General features: G+C 39.7%; 1 protein-coding gene across 2 annotated transcripts in view; it reads left to right on the top strand.

Annotated features, from left to right (window-relative positions):
- The window catches only part of KHDRBS3 (KH RNA binding domain containing, signal transduction associated 3), a 1,441,609-nt gene that overhangs the window by 216,941 nt on the left and 1,203,615 nt on the right, over nucleotides 1-21,053 (top strand). The gene's annotated exons all lie outside the window — the stretch shown is intronic.

Raw genomic sequence — 21,053 nt, 5'->3', positions numbered from 1 at the left:
TCAGGTTAAGGCAGTGGTGAGTTTTAAAGGGGGAGCTTGTGATGAATCTAGCTATGCTATTATAACAGGTGGAGAGTTTCGAGAGGTTATTTTTGGAGAGGTTAGTATATATAACAGCGGCACAGAAAAGGGTAGAAATGAGGTGGGTTTGGGCAATAGTTTTCTTAGCAGAAGGGGTAAGGAAGGCTTTGATTCTATAGAGGGTACCAAGCTTTTTATTAACAGACTTTATAGTGGAGTTGATGTGTTCATCATAGCTCAGACAATTATCAATAGTTACACCTAGAAGGTGGTTGTAGTATCTGGGGTAATGTTAGTACCATTGTTAGAGGTTATAGAGAAGAACAGAGTAGGTGATTTGTGAGTAGGGGTAAAAAGCAGTAATTTAGTTTTTTTTTGGATTTAGGAGGAGGCAGTGTTGCATAAACCAGTTTTCAACATTTTGAAAAATGGTTTGGGTAAGGGAGTGGAGAGTGGTTATATTCTTGGTGGTACAGATTAAGGTGGAGTCATCGGCGTATTGAATACTTGTGGCTTGAGGTATGTTGTTGTGTAGATTGTTAATAAATAAAGAAGAGAGAAGGGGACCTAGGATAGAGCCCTGGGGTACTCCAATATTGACTGGTAGTAGCGAAGACAAATTGTTTTGCCAAAGTACTGCTTGCTATCTATTTTCCAGATAAGACTTAAACCATTGTATAGCTTGAGGGTTGAGAGAATGGGCATTTAGTTTGTCTAGTAGTAAGTTATGGTTAACCATATCAAAGGCTTTAGACAGGTCAATAAATAGAGCAGAGGAAAATGAGTTATTGTTATGATTTTTATTTATGGAATCTGTAAAGGATAAGAGGGCAGTTGATGTGCTATGGAATGGTCTAAAGCCATGTTGGCAGTTTGCAAGTAGGTTATTTTGTAGTAAGTGGTTAAGTAATTGTTTGTGAACACATTTTTCCATGATCTTAGCTAAAGGGGAAAGTAAGGCAATAGGGAAATAGTTTGAAGGCTCAGTGGAAGGACCACCTTTGTGTAGCGGGATAATATGGGATATCTTCTATAGAGCAGGGATTTTGCCTTCCGAAATACTTCTGTTGATAATGATGGAGATGGGATATGCTATGGCTTTTGCGGCTATTTGTAGGAATTCAGATGGGAGACAGTCAGTAGAAGGGGTGCAAGGTTTCAGTTTTTGAACTAGCTTATAGATGAGGGATGTAGATACAGGTTGTATCTGAAAGGTAGGTAGTAAACTATTGCAGGTGTTAGTTTGGGAAGTGGTGAAAGGAGGTAAAGAATTAGCCAAGGTTAGAATGGCTTCGGTAAAGTAGTTATTAAAGGCATCAGGGATCTGGGTGGAGTTATTATGGTTGAAGCCAGTTGGGTCTGGAGTAGTGGTGTTGCCTGACTGAAGGAGTTTGTTTATTCCTGACCAAAACTTTTGGGGAGTTTGTTGGTTGGTTTGTTGTAGTTGAAGGTAGAAATCTTTTTTATCTTTAAAAATATCCTTCTTGGTGGCATTTCTTAGCTGTTTATAGTGAAGGTAGTTTGTTGGGCATTTGGTAGCTCTCCATTTTGCCCAGATTTTATTTCTAAGGAGTATCTTCTGCCTGGTTTGTTTTGTGAGCCATGGGGCAGATTTGGTTTTTATTCTAGTAGTGCGAAAAGGAGCATGGCAGTCAAGTATTTGAAGAAAGTTAGTATTAAAGTAAGTAACAGATTCATCAAGTTGTAGATGGGTTAGTGGTGACCAGTCACATGCTTGCAACTCAGTTAGGAAGCTGTCAGGATTAAAGAATCTTTTTGAGTGGGAGGTTTTGATGTTATGAGTGTTTGGAAGATGGACTTTTTGTCTAATAATGTATGATGGATGAATAATGATGATGGAAGCTCATTAATGGGGGAAATTTGGAGGTTAGATTTATAGAGAATGGCTATACCTCTACCTTTTTTGTTTTTTTTCGGTCATTTCTAAGGATGTTATAGCCCGGAGGGGTCATTTCCTGGTCTAGAGTAGATGGTTTAAGCCAAGTTTCCGTAAGACATAGTATGTCAAATGAGTGTACATCAAGGAGAGCATGTAGATGGGAAATTTTATTGTTAACGCTTCTAATGTTAAGGTAGCCTATGAAGAGGGAGTTGCAAGGTTTTGTTAGTGTAGAGACTGTAGGTAATGTTAAATTGATTGGGCTGTTGGTATAGTTATTATTGGGGCCAGGATTTGGATGAATATCACCGTCTAGGAGGGGGTGTTGCTGGGGGTGTTGTCGAGATTTAAAGAATTTAAAGTGGTTATTAAGAGTCTTTTTGGAAGAGAAATAGGTAATGTGGTTTGCTCTGTGGAATTTTGGTAGCATATAGTTGGACTTACAGGTTATGTTGCTGTGGTTAAGGGAGAAGATGAAAGAGGATGTTAGTGTTTGATGGATGTAATGGTTTTGTTCAGGGAGAGAAAGATATTCAAAGCAGGTGAGTAAGTAAGGTATGGTAAGGCAGGCCAATGCGGTGGTTAAGAGTAGTATGTTTAAGAGGATATGTTTATTTGATGGGGCCATGGTAAAAAGTAATTTTAAATAGGGATAAGACAGTATAAACAGGTGTTGTAGAAAAAAGAAGGGAGTTATGGAAGGGATAGAGCAGGGTACAAAATAATGAGGGAAGAGATTAGAAGAGATTGAAAATGAGGTAAAGTTGGGAAGGAAAGTAGTGTAGAAGATAGATAGTAATGGTTGGGGGTGGTAAATAAGGAAATAGGGTAGTTCTAATTAGTACAGTGAGATAGGGGAGTGGCCTGGAGATGGAGAGGTGAGTGATAGGATAAGAAGGAAGGGGGGAGTGGTTAGTGAAGTATAAGTGTAGGACCTCTGGGGTGGGTGGGAATTGGGGGTAGGGTAGGGGAGCAGAGTGAGCCCGCAGGGAGAACGGAGTGGGTAGAAACAGGCAAGGAGCAGAGCAGCTGGAGGAGAAACAATCAGTCAGCAGAGATGAATACCTAAGGTAAGTGAAGTAAACCTGAAGTGGGAAGGAGCAGGGATAAGTATGGAGTGTCTAAGAAAACAGGGAAGTGTAGCAAGTTAGAATAAAGGGTTCAGTGTGAAGTAACAGAGTAGTTCTAGGTCAGATCAGTATATTGTAAAGCAAACAGAATAAAAAAGGGGTGCGCAGGAGAATTAATAGAAGGGACAGGAGAGCCCCCTACTGGGCAAAGCTAGAATTACAAGTAGTTGCAGTATGGGGGAAGGATTTAGTTCTAGTTAAGGGAGGGAGAAAAGCTAGTAAAAGAGGTAGTAAGAGGTGGTAAAGGTGTTTAGTGTACAAGGTAGCTAGTATGGGGGGGGGCTGCTGGACGACCTGGCTCAGGGCGAACTTTGAATCCCTGAAGCAACAGTGGACGGTGGTAAGTTTTACAGGTAGGACACAAATAACATACTTTCTTAAATCCTTGAAGGTGGGAGCTGGGAGTAGAGGCTGAGAGAGAAAGCCACGGCTATTTGTTGGTCGTGTCCTTTGTCACCAGTTAGGTAGGTTCCCAGAAAAATGTGGTCTGGAACAGCACAGTGAAGAGCAGGATACTTGTAGCAGAGGTTCCTTTTGAAGAGGGCCAAAGAGGCACTCTGCTTGACATGTATGGGCAATTTGTTCCAGAGTCTGGGGAGTTTCTGGGTCAGGAACCTATCCCTCCAGCATGTTTTGTTCATTGTGATGACAAGGCTTAGATCCCTGGAGCGTGTGGCTCTGAGGGATTGGGATTTCTTTAAGTGTAGCATGTCCAACAGCTCTGGGTTTGACATGGCCTTGTATGTTAAGCAGAGATCACCTCTGAGTAGATGATATGCGACAGAGTATAGCTGGCGTTTCTTAAGGTGGTCAGCGTAGGGCATCTGCTTTAGGCCTGTGATTCTTTTAGTGAGGTATTTCTGTGGCCTTTCCAGTTGTTGCAGATGTCTTGAGAGGTACATACCAAATGGGGCATTGTATTCTATAATGGGTCTAATGAGGGATGAGTACAGTGGGACAATGACCTCCTTTTTTCTGGATGAAAAGCCCTTAGTGATGAGGTGTGCCACATAGAAGGATTTCTTGACTGTTGTGGTGATGTGGTTATCGAAGGTGAGACCACTGTCCACCTGTGTCCCTAAGTCTCTTATCACACTTTCGGTGTTTAGTGTACTGCCACCTATATGGCAATTCACGGATACATGTTTTTTCCCAAAGGGGATAACTATACATTTCTTGGCATTGAGCTTGAGCCCATGGCTCTGTCACCAAGCATCTGTTTCTGTAAGGCCTTTTTGTAGAGTATCCACATCATTTGAGGATTCAATAATGGCTCCCAGTTTGCAGTCATCTGCGAACTTTGTTAGCCAGAGTCCCTTAGTGTTGGCCTGTTCTTCAGGGAAGTAGATGCCAAACAAGAGTGGCACCAGGACTGAACCCTGAGGTACTCCACTTGTCACTTGTCTGGAGCTGGATTTGGAGTCGGCTACTTTTACAGTGTAGGTTCTATCAGTAAGCCAGTTAGCAACCCATTGGGTGACGTAGGGATTAATGCCCAGCTTAGTAAGTTTATCTATGATTACAGAGTGGGGGATGGTGTCAAAGGCCTTGGCAAGGTCTAGATAAGCTGTGTGGACCACATTACCCTTGTCCATGGCTCTGGAGACTGATTCAAAGAAGTCATTCAGGTTCAGGAGACAAGATCGGCCCTTCATGAACCCAAACTGGGTGGGGTCCAGTGTTTGAAAGTTGCCAATGTCTTTGTTTATAAGTTCCATGATAATACGCTCCATGGTCTTGCAGATAAGACTTGTCAGACTGATGGGACGGTAGTTTCCGGGATCCAAGGTGGATCCCCCCTTGTGGAGTGGGATAGCTGTAGCTCTGCGCCACTCAGTGGGCACAAAACCTGAGGTGAGGCTATGATTAAACATGACACTTAGGTGAGGTGCCAGTTGATATTGTAGTTCATGCAGTACACAGCCCGGGATGTCATCTTGTCCCATGGATGCTGTATTCTTATCTTTGAAGAGTGTGTTTTTTACCTGTGTGGCCGTTATTACCGGAATTTGGCAATCTTCCGGTATTGAGATGGGCCATTTAGGGGTTGAGAGGGGACATAAAGTCAATAAAACCCAAAAAGTGAGAAGTCTGATAAAACAAATGAAGACAGTAATTAGGACTGTTCATAGAGATTCATGTGATTTAGCAGGATTAAATAGGACATATTACTGTGTAGCTAAATTAATGACAGATAAAATCTTACCACAAAAACACAGGGCAGTAAGGGAAAAGAAGGGGAGAAATCAAATGTCTTCATTGAAGTACTGAATAGAGAAAAGTATAAAGCAGTTAAGACAAGAAATGTCACTGTCAGAAGAGTATAGAAGAGGGAGCAGATCGACAAAAATATTAAGAAAGTTAGATGTAATAAAAACAATGAGCAGTATAAGAACAGATCAGGATCTATCATGCACTGTTGCAAATAAAATAAAAATATTAGCACAGGCAGAAAAAAGAAGGGATGCAGATAAATATAAAGGAAAAGTATAAAATAAACAATTTATTGATGTCACAAAAAGTTTTATAGAGAATTGGGAAACAAGGTAAAAAGAATTGAAACACCACTAAAAAAGAAGAAATAGATTACATTTTGGAGAAATATCTATGAAGATCCTGTGAAACATAACAAAGATGCTAAATGGATAGAAGAAGTAAAAGAAAGAATAACAAGTTCAAATGTACAGGAAATAAAATGGGATGAATTAATGGCCAGAGAGATTGAAACAAAGTTAAGAAAAGTTCCTAACTGGAAAACCCAGGCCCAGATGCAGTACCTAACTTGTGGCTAAAAGTATTAACATCTGTACATGAATATTTATCCATGAGTAAGAACTATTTATAATATACATAACCTAGACAGATACTAACCTGGATAACAGCAGGAAAAACAATACTCCCACTTAAGAGCAAACATGTAAGCTATCCTAAAAGTCCCAATAACTTGCCTTCTGATGGCATATAAACTATACACTGGAATTGATGCCAACAGAGGTTATAGTCATTTAGAAGAAAATTCAATCATGGCAGTAGAACAAAAGGGTAACAAAAAAGTCATATGAAACAAATGACTATTTATTTTTAGATAAAGTCATAATGGAGAACTGTGAAAAGGGGAAGAATCTAAGCATGATATGGATAGACTACAAAAAAGCATTTTACAGTATCTCACATTCATGAATAAAAGAGTGCTTAAAATGTATAAGATACACCCCACACTGATCAACTACATTACAGTAACCATAAAACAGTGGCAAACCACTTTGCAGTTAAGCCATGATAAAGGACAAATTATTATTCCAGTGATAAAAATTCAAAAGGGGGATATTTCAGGGTGACTCTTTTGTCACCACCGCTCTTTTGTCTTGCACTTAACCCATTAAGCTGTCTACTTAATACATTAGGTAATGGCTACAATTTGTCTCCCAGAAAACAACAAAGTGTAAAGACTTCTTATCTTCTTTCTGTGGATGATTTAAAACTGTATAATTTGTTGGGTAAGGAACTGAAAGCACAGCTGCAAGTGGTCAAATCATTTTCAGATGATACAAGAATGTCACTTGGTCTTGATAAATGTGCAAAAGCAACCTTTAAAGCAGGAAAGCTGCAAGAATGTGATATAAGAGAACTTGAACAAGAGAGAGTTTATAAATATTTGGGAATTGATGAAAGAACAACAATAAAACATGAACAAATGTAAATAAAACTTAGTAAGGAATATTTTAGAAGAATAAAATTAATATTGAAAACAGCACTGACATCCAAGCTATAAACCAATTTGCTCTTCCTGGCTAAATTACACTTTTGGAGTGATTGATTGGCCACAAAAGATATTGGAATGGCTGGACAGGAAAACAAGAAGGTTGCTTCATGCTCATCAAATGATTTATAAAAATCAATGTATACCAAGACTATATATTCCCCATTCTGAAGGAGGTATGGGCCTACTCGAAATTGATTAGATGTGTAGAGCTGCATTCATTGGACTGCATACATATCTGCTGATCTCGCAAGTCCCAACCATAGTGAAAGCTTTGAAACATGAGGAGAATAAGTCTAAGATGACTTCCCTGCTTAGTTTAGCAGAAACATATTGGCAACGAGCTGGAATAGAAATCAAACCAGAAAGAGATAAACATCAGGCAGCAATTGAATGTGCCAAAAAACAAAAGAAAGAAAGAATATAAGGTGAAGAATCAAATGATAAGGCAAGAAATGTGGAAAAGCATAAATATAGTTGCAAATATGGAAAACTCTCTGAACAACCTCATTCTTGATCAGGATCGAATGCAGGAATGGTTAAGGAGAAGTGAATTCAAATCAAAAGACAAAAGGATAATATTGTTGGCTCAAGATAGTAGACTACATACATGTTGGTTTGCAAAGTCCATTGATCATGTGAGAGAAACAGACAAATGTAGGTTTTGTAAAACAGAATTGGAAACAGTCGCACATCTTGATGCTGGTTGTGATATATTAAAGCCAGAAGGACTGTATACTCAAAGGCATAATAATGTAACAAGACTGTTGCATTGGGGACTGTACAAACATTATAATATTGAGGTAGTTGATAAACACTGGAAACATGCACCACAAAGCATTATAGGAAATGATGAAGTTTATATCACATGGGATCACCCATTAGCAACAGTTCAAAAAATATATGCAAGAAAACCAGATATAGTAGTCCATGGAAGGAAGACAAAAGTGGCATTGAAGAAAGATATCCAGAGAGTTCCAGATACCTAGAGAGTTCCAATAGTAGTAGGAGCAATGAGTCTTATAAAAAAGAATTTACAATCATACTTAGATATGTTACTGATATATGTAACTACATATGAACTGCAGAAGGAGTCTTTACTAGGCACTTTGTGAGGGTGTTGTAAAGAGCATTTCTGGCTAACATCAAAGACTGAAACAATATGAAATTCACAAACTTTAATCATACTTTGACTTAGGAATGGGGTCCATTCCTGTCTTGGTCTTAGAGACCTCAATGACTTGTTGAAATGAAAAAAGAAAGATGTAAAGGTACCCAGATATGGAAAATTTTACAATGGAAAAATAAAATCGCAAAGGGAAATGTAGGACAGAAGACTGGTAAATTAGAAGTTAAACAAATAGAAGCTGAAGTTGTGGAGCACCTGCCAAGTGGAGGATTTAGTGTAGAAAGTCTGACACAGGTTATGTCACAGCATGGTGGAACAATGAGTCCCCTAAGTAAGGAGAAACAGGTGTATCAGGAAACATCTGAAGAAGAAATATGGGCGTGGGAAAGAGAAAGAGATTTAATATGGTTGCAGTATTAAGGCAAAGGAGAAAACAAAAACTAGCACCAAAGATATCTGAAGAGAAATATAGGCAAGGCATCTCAATATGGAAAATTTCACAATATAAAAAAGTTAAGAAAACAAAGAGGAAAGTAGAAAAGAGGATTAGCAATGGAGAAGAGAAAGAAGTAAATGCTGAAGTCATGGATTAACTGTGAAGTGAATGATTTAGTGTCAAAATTCCAACTTGGTAATGTCACAGCATGATGGAACAATGAGTCACCAAAGTAAGGAGAAGCAGGTGGAATGGGAATCATCTGATCATTTTCCACATGAAGATACTCTAGATCCTTCAATAGGAAAACAGTAAAAAAGTTCAGATTGGAGTTGCACAGTAAGGGGGGGGGGACAGTGGCAACTCTAACACAGTCAATGTTGTGGAATGATAGGCCAGTCAGTTCCCATATGAAAGAGCAATGTGTGATGCAGGATGTAGCTGAAGAGAATATGCCACAGAAGGATGTTCTAGGACTTTCTGTAGAGTCCTCACAGGAAATGAAGAACAAAGAATGTGCCCTCAGTTTAGAAGAAAATGATCTAAGGGAAGAGTTGCTTGACTTAATAGAGATGGATAGACATATTAAGATCAATGAAAGAAATAGATTATAGAATCTCAATAAGACCCAAAATGTTAGATATCTGGTAAAACAAATGAACACAGTAATTAGGAGTGTCCATACAGCTTCACATGATATAACAGAAGTAAATAGGATTTATTACTATGCAGCTAAATTAATTAGCCACATTAGGTCATAACACAAAAACACAGAGCAATAAGGGAAGGAAGGGTAGAAATAAAATGCCATCACGGACATATCGAATAGAGAAAACTATAAAGCAATTGAGACATGAATAGATCAACAAAAATGCTTAGAAAGATTGACATGATAAAAGTAATGAGCAGTATCAGAACAGACCAGGATCTGTTGTACATAATTACAAACAATTAACAGGAGATATCAGCACGGGCAGAAAAACTTAGAAGATATGCAGATAAATGTAAAGGAAAAGTACAAAAAAGCAATTCGTTGATGCCCCAAAAAGTTTTATAGAGAACTGGGAAACAAAGCCAAAGGAATAGAAACAGCACTATAAAAGAAGAAATATACATAGTCTGGAGAAATATCTGGGAAGACTCTTGGAACATAACAAAGATGGTGAATATATAGAAGCAGTAAAACAAAAAAAATACATTAAGCTGTTCAAATGTGGAGCGTATGACATGGGATGAAGTAGTGGCTAGAGAATGTGAAACAGAATTAAGAAAGGCTTTTAAATGGAGAACCCCTGGCCCAAATGCAGGACCTAACTTCTGATAAAAGTATTAACATCTTTATGTGAAGATTTAGCCCTGAGTAAGAACTACTTACATGCACATGCCAAACAGACAACAGCCTGGTTAAAAATAGGAAAAATAATACTTCTCCTTAAGGGTGAACCTTTAAGCTATATTTAAAACTGATGGCCAATAACTTGCCCTCCAATGATGTATAAACTGTATACTGGAACTGATGCCGACAGAGTTTATAGTTGCTTAGAAGTAAACCCAATCATGGCAGTAGAACAAAAGCGTAACAAAACAAAGTCTTATGAAACAAAGGATCATTTGTTGTTAAATACAGTCATAATGGAGAATTGTCAAAAAGGGAAGAATCTAAGTATGACATAGATTACAAAAAAGCATTTGTCAGCATCCCACATTCACAGATAAAGGAATGTTTACAGATGTATAAGATACACCCTACATCAATCAGTTACATTACAGTATCCATAAAACAGTGACAAACCACTTTGCAGCTAAACCGTGATAAAGGACAAATTATTATCTCAAAGATAAAAATTCAAAGGGGAATATTTCATGGTGACTTTGTGACCACTGCTCTTTTGTCTTGCCATTAAGCTATCTATTAAACAAATGAAAACTGTTTAATTCATTTGCATTTTACCCAAAGATCTGGAGTGAATCTGAATTAAATTCAAGGCATCCACTGAGTTCAACAAAAAGTAAGTATATTTTAAGTTTGTATTGCACTTTTTGAACAGTATTTTGCTTAAATGCTGCTACATGTTTGCTGTTTTTTACTGTAGTGACCCTTTTTTATGCACTTTGAAATCCTAGTACTTCTGGCACTTCTGTATTTCATAGCTTAGGCTAGATTCAGATTTGCTGAATCTAGACTGTTTAGTATCACACCAGCCATCCTTTATTAAGAAGCCCCCCAATCACATCCCTGTGGCACGTTTGTAACCCAGGACACATTTGAGTTGGGGATTGCTGGAAAAAGGCTCAGTTTTGGGCTTTCCTATTGATTAATTTCTTAGCCAGAGATCTGGAGTGAATCTGAACTAAGTCAAAGGCTTACATTGTGTTCAACAAAAAATAAGTATATTTTAAGTTTGCATTGCACTTTTTTGAACTGCATTTTGCTACTTCATTTTTGCTGTTTTACTTTGGTATCTGTTTTTTTTTTCTGCACTTTGAATTTCTAGCACTTCTGTATTTCACAGTATAAGCTAAATTCAGTTTTGCTGAATCCAGGCAGTTTGGTATTAACTGAGCAGAAAAATCTGCCATCCTACCTTAAGAAGGCTCTCCTGCACCCTTGTGACAGATGTATGTAGCCCAAGACCCATCTGAGTTGGGGTTGCTGGAAAAAGGCTCCGTTTTGGGCTTTCCTATTGGTTAATTTGTGTTAAAACTGTTTTAACTTCACTTATGTTTAAGCCCTGCACTTGTGCATAGCTGTTCACTGTACTACAGGGTTTAGCACTGCCGTGTATAGATGCAAATGCTGAGGAACACAATTTTCCCTTCATATCTGCTAGATAACCCTCCTTAGCTCCACTACCTCTCTGTATGCAACACAGTTGCACATTGCTGCCTTGCCAGCAACTCACTTGTTCATTCTGAGATGTTGATGCAGTCTTCCACCTTTAGCCTCCACAGAATATCCTCTTTTGTTAGTCTCATAATAAAACCCTGGTCCATGTAGCCCATCCCCACTAGTTACTACAATATATACCTGCTATAATGGATGGACAGTTTCCCACCATTTCTCCAACCAGCCTGATTGAGGTGGGAATCCTGAGGCAATGTAGTAATTGCCTCATGTATACTGACCACCAGTTGCTCGTAAAGCAAGCAAACACAGCATGTGAGAGATATAACTATACCATGAAATTAGTATCAGTCCTCTCACATAACAATACACAAGCCATATAACAGGTTGTCAGCACACACAGCTCCCCTCTCACACAAGTTAAAGTCAAGACATATAAACTGACATAGGCAGAGATACTCACTAACATCTTTCCAAAAGATAAGAGATGTCCCATGCACAAACAACATACACTTACTGTTCCATGAGCAGAATCCACCACTACACATAGCAACACACATATCAGTATCTCAGCAATTAAGCCCTAAGGCAAAACACCTCAAAACCTAATGTTCTGATCATTGGAAACTCAATAGTGAGACACACTGATGTCCCCGTCACCAGGGTGAACAAGGAGAAGGTCACTATTAGCTGCCTGTCAAGTGGCAGGATCCATCAAATCACGCATGCACTCAAGTCGCTCAGCAAGAAGTACCACTATGACTCTATCACAGTACATGTAGGTGTGAATGACTTGAAATGTACCTGTCTGGACTATATGAAGAGAGACATGACTAAACTCTCAGATTATGTGTCCCAGGCAGGTATGTCCCTAGCCCTAAGCAGCATTCTGCCTTCACCTAGGATGATGCCACAATACAGACAAAAAATGATTGATGTCAGTAATTGGTTTAGTGTCTGTTGTCACTCCAGGGGGATCCAGTATCTATCTGACTGGGCAGATATAGTCAGCAGTCCTTTCTGCTTTGCCTGAGATGGTCTTCACCTGTCTCCTCAAGGCTATTGGCTACTGGCAAATAAACTTGCCTCCCCCATAGTGCACTGTTAGGTAATGTCCAAGCAAAAAGAAACTTCTGATGCAATGAAATCCACTAAAGGCAAACTCAAGGTCATGCTGCTAAATGCTAGGAGCTTAAACAGTAAACCACACTCCCTGGAAGCACTTATCATCTTTGAAGCTGCTGATGTTTGTGCAGTCACTGAGACTTGGCTCAAAGCTGCTGAGAGCACCCCGGCTGTACAAGGCTGCAATGCCTTTCACATGTTCAGACCTGAAGAAGAGAAAGAAAGAAGAACCAGAGGTGGTGGTATATTCATCTTTAATAAATCCAAATACACCTCAAGAGTGGTAAAACAATATGACTCTCTTGAGCTACTCCAGGTGCAAATAATAGATAAAATACCTTTCCAGATCATCACTAGCTATAGGCTTCCTACCATAAACCAGGAGAAGCACACCACTTACCTGGACTTGCTAGAGTCACTCAATATACAGCCAAACACCTTGGCCATGGGATATTTCAACTGTCCTCTCTTCGATTGGATAACTTACATGAGCACAAACACAATCACTATGAGGTTCCAGGACTTTGTTAATTCAAATGCCCTAGAACAGTTGGTCAACACTCCCACAAGGGGCTCAAATGTCCTGGACCTAGTGTTCACCAAATGGGGGGGGGGTCACTGCATGACACCCTGTGTGTTGCCTTCTTTGGTAAGGTCATACCATAAATTTGTCTTGTTTGAAGTAAAGATCAAAACTGACACGCCCACAGGAGTAAAAAAAATGAAAAATTTCCCCAAAGCAAATTTTTGCCTACTAAGTGATGGTATAAAAAGTTTCAAAGCCCCTGCCAACATAGCCAACAATGACTCCTATGCAGAAGATACACAAATTCCTGTACAGCCACTTAAGCAAATGCATTAACTCAGCCATACCCAACAGGAACAAAACCAGTTCTTCCCAAAAAACAAGCCACCCTGGTGGACATAAGTATAAATAAGCTATACAAAAAAAAAAAAAGAAACTGATATCTAAGAACAGGAAGAGCTTGCTCAACATAGGAAAAATACCCTCCACAGCTTGAACAAGCAAATTGCATATCTTAAGTCCTCTAATGCTAGCTAGAAGCCTAAATTAGCATCTCTAGCTAAATACAATCATAAGGCATTATTTTGCTATATCTGAAACCTAAAAGGGAATGCTGAACTTGTAGTGGATGATACCTCTCACAATGAACCTAAGGAAATTGCCAACCTGCTAGAAAACAGATTTGGCAATAACTTCACTGCTCTGTCCTCACCAGACATACCCCAAAGCATTCCTGACACCAGTCCTCTACTGAGTGTCTCCAAAGAGCAGGTCATACAAGCACTCTCCAAGGCCAAAAACACAGAATCTATGTGACCAGATAACATCCCAGGCTGCTTACTAAACAATCTATAATAAGACCAAGCAGAACCACATGGCACTTTTTCTTTAACCATAGCCTGAGAACTGGCTTTGTCCCGGCAGAGAGGAGAACAGCAACAGTAATCTCCTTGTGCAAAGGGGGTCCACCAACTGATCCTTGGAACTATTGAACCATAAGCCTAACCTGTCATCTGCAAGGCCATGGATAGAATCATCATGGACTTTATCCACAAGGACACAGGTGACCTTGGAACCCTTGACTTGACCCAGTGTGATTTTGTCAAGGGTAGAGCTTGCTAATTAAACCTAGTGGACTTCTGTGAGAATGTCACCAAAGCCTTGGATCATAGGATCACAGGATCATAGGAGGTTACTAGGCTAATGACCCTAGGACCCTTACAAGCCTAGCCAAGTAAAAGCCCTGTTCCCAAGAATATCAAGGTATTAACTGGAACTAAGTCAACAACTACTCTCCCTTTCCAAGGGGGATACAGGTGAAACTCCTGGTGTGAATTTGCGGTTTCCCATCCTGTCATCCAAATTGCACTTAAATTGAGTCAGCAAGGGGCTCTGCATCACCCAAATTGGAAGTTTGTTCCAGAGGACAGGTAACCTCTGTGAGACATATCTGTCTCTCTGGCAGGTCCTGTTGATGTCACAGGTTGAGTTCCCTAGAATCAGTGCATCTTATACCATTTTATTTATGAATGTGCAGCATTGCCATTGAGCAGGATCTGAGATTGCTTTATATGAAAACCATACATCACCTCTGAGTAGTCTGTAAGACACAGTGTATAGTGACAGTGATTTCAGTCTGTCAACATATGACATATGCTGAAGAAACTGAATTTTCTTTGTAAGGTACATACCACAGGTAGCATTGTACTATATTGTTGGCCCGATGAGTGAGGAGTATAGTGAGGTTATAACCTTGTTTGTTCTGGATGCAATGCCCTTACTGGCTCTTTATCCTCTCTTAGTCATACTCCTCATCTATACTAACAGTATTTCTCCTTTTTTTACATCTCTTTCTTGACAACCATTTCATCTCTCCATCCTCACTACTAGCCATACTCCTTTTCCACACTAACTGTACTCTGTTTTTTACATTTACTTTTCTATAACAGGTAAATTCATTGTTCTCATCCCCTTAAGCTTACAAAATGGAAACTGTCCCAATGTTTTTCTTACTTGTTTTCCTACTGAGAGTATGTCTTATAAATTGTATACCTTTGTAAATTATTTTTTTTAACTGATTACTGATTTTTGTGTTGTATTGTCTGTACTTTTACCATTACGTTATTACATGCTTTGTCATGACTGTGTGGAGCTTTTCTCCTCATGTCTTCTCTGAAAATGGGCCTTTGGTTCAAATGGACTAACCCAGTTAACAAATGTCAAATAAATAAATAAATATTACTTATGAGATAGGTGATGCAGAAAGACTTTCTTACCACTGTGGAGATGTGGTGGTCAAAGGAAAGGTTGCTTTCAACCTGTGTGCCCAAATCTGTCACCACTGATTGCATGCTTAGTGAGTTGTTATTAATGTGATAATTTGCAGGGACATTGCCCTTGCTGAAGGGGATGATAATACATTTTGCACTGAGTTTAAGCTTATTACTTTGGCATGAGTCATTTGTCTCTGTGAATCCCTCTTCTAGAATATTGGCATCTTTTGGGGACTCCATGACTGCACCCAATTTGCAATCATCAGCAAACTTTGTCGGACATAGGCCTTTTGCTTTAGCCTGTACATCCTAGAAGTAGATACCATACAAACAATAGGGGCCAAAGCACTGATCCCTGTGGAACATCATTGGTTATGGGTATGAAGGTGAAGGTAGAGTCACCTATTTTGACTGTGTACATTCTATCGGTGAGCCAGTTTGCAACCCACATGACAATATACAGGTTTATCTCCAGCTGGGTGAGTTTATATGTGATGCCTGAGTGGGAATAGTGTCAAAGTCTTTGGCCAGGTCCTGGTAGGCCATATTCTTGGATTTGCCTTCATCCAGAGCTTTGGTGACCGTCCATCAAATTCAAGAGGCAGGATCTCCCTTTAACAAAGTGAAACTGGGTCAGGTCTAGTATTTGGAGGTCTCTTCTATTTTTGTTGATAAGGTTCATGATTATTCTTTCCATAGCCTTGCATATTAGGCTGGTCAGGCTTATCGGCCTATTGTTCCCAGGGTCTGTGGAGACGCCTCCTTTATGTAACGGGATGATGGTTGCTGTTTTCCATTCAACAGATACAAAACCATTGTTTAAACTGTGGTTATAAAGAGTAACCAGTAGTGCAGCTGGTTCCTGTTTTAATCCCATAGCCACTACATAGCCAATACATCTGCTAATAGCCTCCTTTAGCCTTATAAATTCCTAATAATAAACTCTAAGAATTAGCATATTTTGCAAGAATCTTAATTTGTTTGTAAATAATCTTTTTCATACATTGTGCTAATTTGCTCTCTCAAATGTCAATTTACTGCAACTGTTATTATCTTGCATTTTTCTAACTCACATATTGTAATTTTTGTAAGATTGTAATTTTGTAATTTGTAAAATTTGTATTTTTCTGGAGCTTTTCTCCACAGGACTCCATTGAAAATGGGCTCTTCATGGCCCAGTGGACCATCCTGGCAAATAAACTGTAAATAAATAAATAAATTAAATAAATAAATACATCCATTTGTAATGCAGCCTGGGATATTATCTGGTCCCATAGACGCTGTTTTTGGCTTTGCAAAGAGTGTTTACAAACTGCTCCTTGGAGATACTAGGTGGAGGGCAAGTGGTAGAGATGGCTTGGGGCTATGTGGCGAGGACAGGGGGGAGAAGTTTTCTCTGAACAAGTCAACTAGCTGGTTGGCTATTTCTGCAGGTTCATTATTTTATGTTGTGCCATTAACAACTAGTTCTGTCCAGATCTGTTTTTTTTTAAGGTTTCTGACGTAGCTAAAGAAGGCCTTATGGTTATCCTTAACGAAGGAAGCTAGTTTGGATTCATAGTTAGCTTTAGAATGCCTTATAAGGTGCCTTATTTGCTTGTTTAAGCTGAGGAGGGAATGCTTCCAATTCAGAGACCATTCCTTCCTGCGCTTGACATCAGTTTATTTCTCTTATTGTATAACTTGTTAATGGCTGATGTCCATCAGGCAGGTTTGTTCTTTCTTGAGATCTCATTTTGATTCTATCAGGTACAGCTGAGTCAGTACATTTGTACAGATGCTTATACAAGGCATTGGTGAAAATCCCAGTATAGGTGTCTATTCCATCAGTGAGGTCAGGTGCTATGAAACTATTAATGCCGCCATGTATTAGGTTGTAATTGGCTTTGGAGAGGTTTTTTAATCTAGTTGTTGCTAATGGGGGGGATCAATGCTATTGTTACCTCTAATAAGACTGATTTATGTTCAGACCTCAATAGGGAGGGATGCACACATGGGGTGGTGCAACAATGACCCATGTTATTGAGCACCAGATCGAGAATGTTTGGACCTCTTGTGAGGGTGTCATCCAACTGGTCCAGGCTGTTGGAGTTGATGAAGTCCAAGAACCTTTGGGCAAGTGTGTTATTACATGTATAATTTAGCCAGTCTATGGAAGGATAGTTAAAGTCACATACAACCAGGGTGTTTGGTTGTTATCTTGAGCGATTCAAGTAGATCCAAGTATGCAGTGTAGGTATCTTGGTTCAGGTAGGGGGTCCTATAACTGGCAATAACTTGGAGAGGGATCTTACCTACAGTCAATTAGACTGGATTAGTTCAAGAGAATTGTTTTGTTTAACCAATCTAGAGGTGTATTTATCTTTGATGAATATTGATTCTCCATCTACTTTAGTTCTCCACTTTCAGTTTGGGATCTGAATGTGTGGAAGGCATTAAACCTGATATGGCCGGGGTGCTTTCCATGGCCTTAAACCAAGTCTTTGTGACTGCACAAATGTCAGCATCTTCCAAGGTGAGGGCTGCTTTCAATGACTGCAGTTATAGGTTTAGACTCCCAGCATTTAGCAGCATAACCTTGAGATTGCTTTTTGAAGATATTTTTACATCAGGAATTTTGTTGTTGTGATATTGCCTAAAAAAGGCACTATAAGGGAGGCAAGAGCCTTAGCCAGTAGCCAAAATCCCAGAGGTGACAGATGAAGACCATCTCTAGTAAAGCAGGATGGTCTATCTATCATGTTATCCCCGGCTGACAGGTCCCTTAGAATGATACCAGAAACTAAGCCAATTGTTGAAGTTAATATTTTTTTATTTATATTGTGGTATCATCTTAGGTGAAGGTAGTATGCTGCTCAAGGCTGGGGACATACCTGCCTGAGACACATATTCCGAGAGCTCAGTCATGTCTCTCTTCATATAGTCCAGTGAGGTACATCTCAAGTCATTCACACCAACATGAACTAAGATGTAGTCATAATGGTACTTGTTATGGAGAAACGTGAGTGCATGTGTGATCTGGTGAATGCTGGCACCAGACAGACAGCTGACGGTAACGTTCTCCTTGTCCAGTCTAGTGAGTGGGACATCTGTGAGTCTCACTATAGAGTCACCTATGACCAAAAGTTTGGCTTAGCTGTGCTTTACCTTAGGGGCTTGCTTGGTGAGACACTTGTGCCTGTACTTTTATGTGTAGTGAGTGTTGTAGGTACTGTATTGGGTGTAGCATGTTTGTGTTTTGGAGGTTTTCTGCTGTTTAGGCAAATTTTTAGTGAGTACCTTGGCATATTGTATGGTTTGAGAGCATGATTTGTGCAGGAGGTGTACTATGTGGGCTGACAACCAGCTTAGTGCAACTGTTCTGTGAATGAGAGAGCAAGGATTCCATATTTTAGTGTACATGCATCTCTCACAAATTAAGCTTAAGTGGTTTAGGAGTAGTGGGTTGTCAGTGTACATGAAGCAATTGCTACATTGCCTCAGGGTACCCATATCAATCAGGCTGGCAGGAGAAATAGAGGAGAACTGACCATCCATAATACTAGGTGCAAATTTGCTTACTTTAATGAGGAAGGTGTGGTTTAATTGGGGGTTAATGCTGGGTCTATACTATTTGGGATCTCAAGGGGTACAAGACTAGAATAGGAATTAGGAGATTTCAGTTAAAGTAGGCAAATGCTATAGAAAGCAAAGCTGAGGTGCTCTATGAGCAGCTATGTGCAGTTTAAGGGACTCCTCAGTTGGAGCATGAGCAGCTTCAAAGGGAAAATAAATATACTTTATAACTGCCAATGGTTATCGCTACTGCTGGTACTCTGTGAAGGTGTGCTAAGCATAAGCAGATGCCTCGGATTGCTCAGATGAAGATAGTGGGGCAGTGGCCAGTCACCAAACACTGTGGAGCCTTGTTAACATAGGCAGAAACCTGTGCACATGCAGGGCTTATGTACCAACTGTGAGAAACCTTTTTATTTAAATAAGTTAAGCAACTTTCAGACAAGCTGGCCAATGGAAATGCTCAGTACTGAGCCTTATTCCAACAATCTCCAACTCAGATGAGTCCTTTGATATACTGTTCTACCACAATAGTGCAGGATGGCCCTCTTATTGTACGATGGTTGGTTTTAGTGCTCAGATAATGCCAAACAGTCTAGATTCAGCAAATCTGAATACAGCCTATGCTATAAAATACACAAGTGCTAGAAAATGCAAAGTGCATTAAAAACACTCTCAAACAGCAAATAGTTGAAACAGTGAAACAGCAAAACAGTTAAAATGGCTAAAAACAGTTAAAAGTAGATGGCAGTTCAGTGATACATAGTTTGAAAGGGCAGTACAGTGAATAAAAATATTTATTTTTCTGTATATTTTAAAGGATGCCTTGCATTTAATTTGGATTCACTCTAAAGATCAGAGAGATCATGCCAGTCCCACACCAACTCCTGTAAAATGAGCACAGGCCCTTATAAACATGTTGCCTAAATGCAAACTAAGTTAAGCAATTTTCAAACAAGCTGGCCAAAGGAAATGCTCAATACTGAGCCTTATTCCAACAATCTCCAACTCAACTCAGATGGGTCCTTTGCTACACTCTTCTGCCACATGGGTACAGGGGGTCCTCAATGTAAGATGGCTGGTTTTAGTGCTCAAATAATGCCAAACAGCCTAGATTTAGCAAATCTGAGTCTAGTCTAAGGTATAAAATACACTACTAGAAAACACAACATGCAAGAAAAGCATTCTCAAACAGCAAACAGTTGAGACAGTGAAACACCAAAACAGTTAACATAGTTAAAAAGCAGTTAAAAGTAGGTGGATAAGGGCAAAGCAGTGCATATTGCCTATCTTGATTTATCCAAGGCCTTTGACACTATTCCCTATTCAGGTATCATAGAGAAACTCTCCCAGCTGTGGATTAAGTCATACATTACTAGATGGGTAGCAAACTGGCTCATTTTCAGAAAATACACTGTACAAGTTGGGGAGTCCACCTCCACAAGTGAACCAGTTACCAGTGGGGTACTACGATGATCTGTGCTGGGCCTTCTAGTGTTTGGAATCTATTTCTCTGAAGTCCAGGTGAAGGTAGATAGCCTGTGGATTACCAAGATTGCAGATGACTGTAAACTGGGCCCAATCATAGAGTCCCCCAATGATGTTAACATATTACAGAAAAGGCTGACACAGGCAAATGACTGGTGCCACACTCACGGGCTAAAACTTATTACCTTAATGCAAAAAAAAAAGCTGCATTATCCCCTTTGGCAAATAAGTGGTCCTTGCTAATTATGATATAGATAGCACTCCTCTAAGCTCAAACTCAGTGGTGTGAGACTTGAGAACACAGGTTGCTAGCCATCTAAACTTTGATCACCATGTGTCCATAGTGGTAAGAAAATCATTCTACATTGTGCATCTCATAAATAAGGGCAGCACCTCCAAGACCATGGAAGTTATAGCTCTGCTGTACTCAACCCTTATCAGACCACTAATTGAGTACAATGCTCCCTTCTATGTGTACCTCACCAGACACCTGAAACAACTGTTGAGACTATGGAGGTTTCTAACCAACAGAATCCAGGGCCTACAAAGCATGACATACATGGAAAGACTGAAAGCCCTGTCATTGTACTCTGTATCATAGAGGCTGCTGAGAAGAGACCTGTGCCTGGCCTACAGAACAGTCTTGGACCCTGCCCTAATGGAGATGCTGCACATCTGCAAATCAATTGGGACAAGAATAACTCACTCCAAGGATCTCAACCTACCCTGTGACATTAACAGAACATGCTGGAGAGCCATCTATATCTCCCAACAATTGTCGCTCTTGTGGAATAAATTCCCACTCCATGTGAAGCAGAGGTCTTCAATGACCAGATTCAAGTGCAGCCTTGACAGCGTGATGGGT

Source organism: Protopterus annectens, chromosome 7.part1 (assembly GCF_019279795.1).
Source record: "Protopterus annectens isolate FY-2018-M chromosome 7.part1, PAN1.0, whole genome shotgun sequence".
Taxonomy (NCBI): domain Eukaryota; kingdom Metazoa; phylum Chordata; order Ceratodontiformes; family Protopteridae; genus Protopterus; species Protopterus annectens.
Note: the sequence above shows the minus strand (reverse complement) of the source record. Positions and strands in the feature narration are given on the sequence as shown.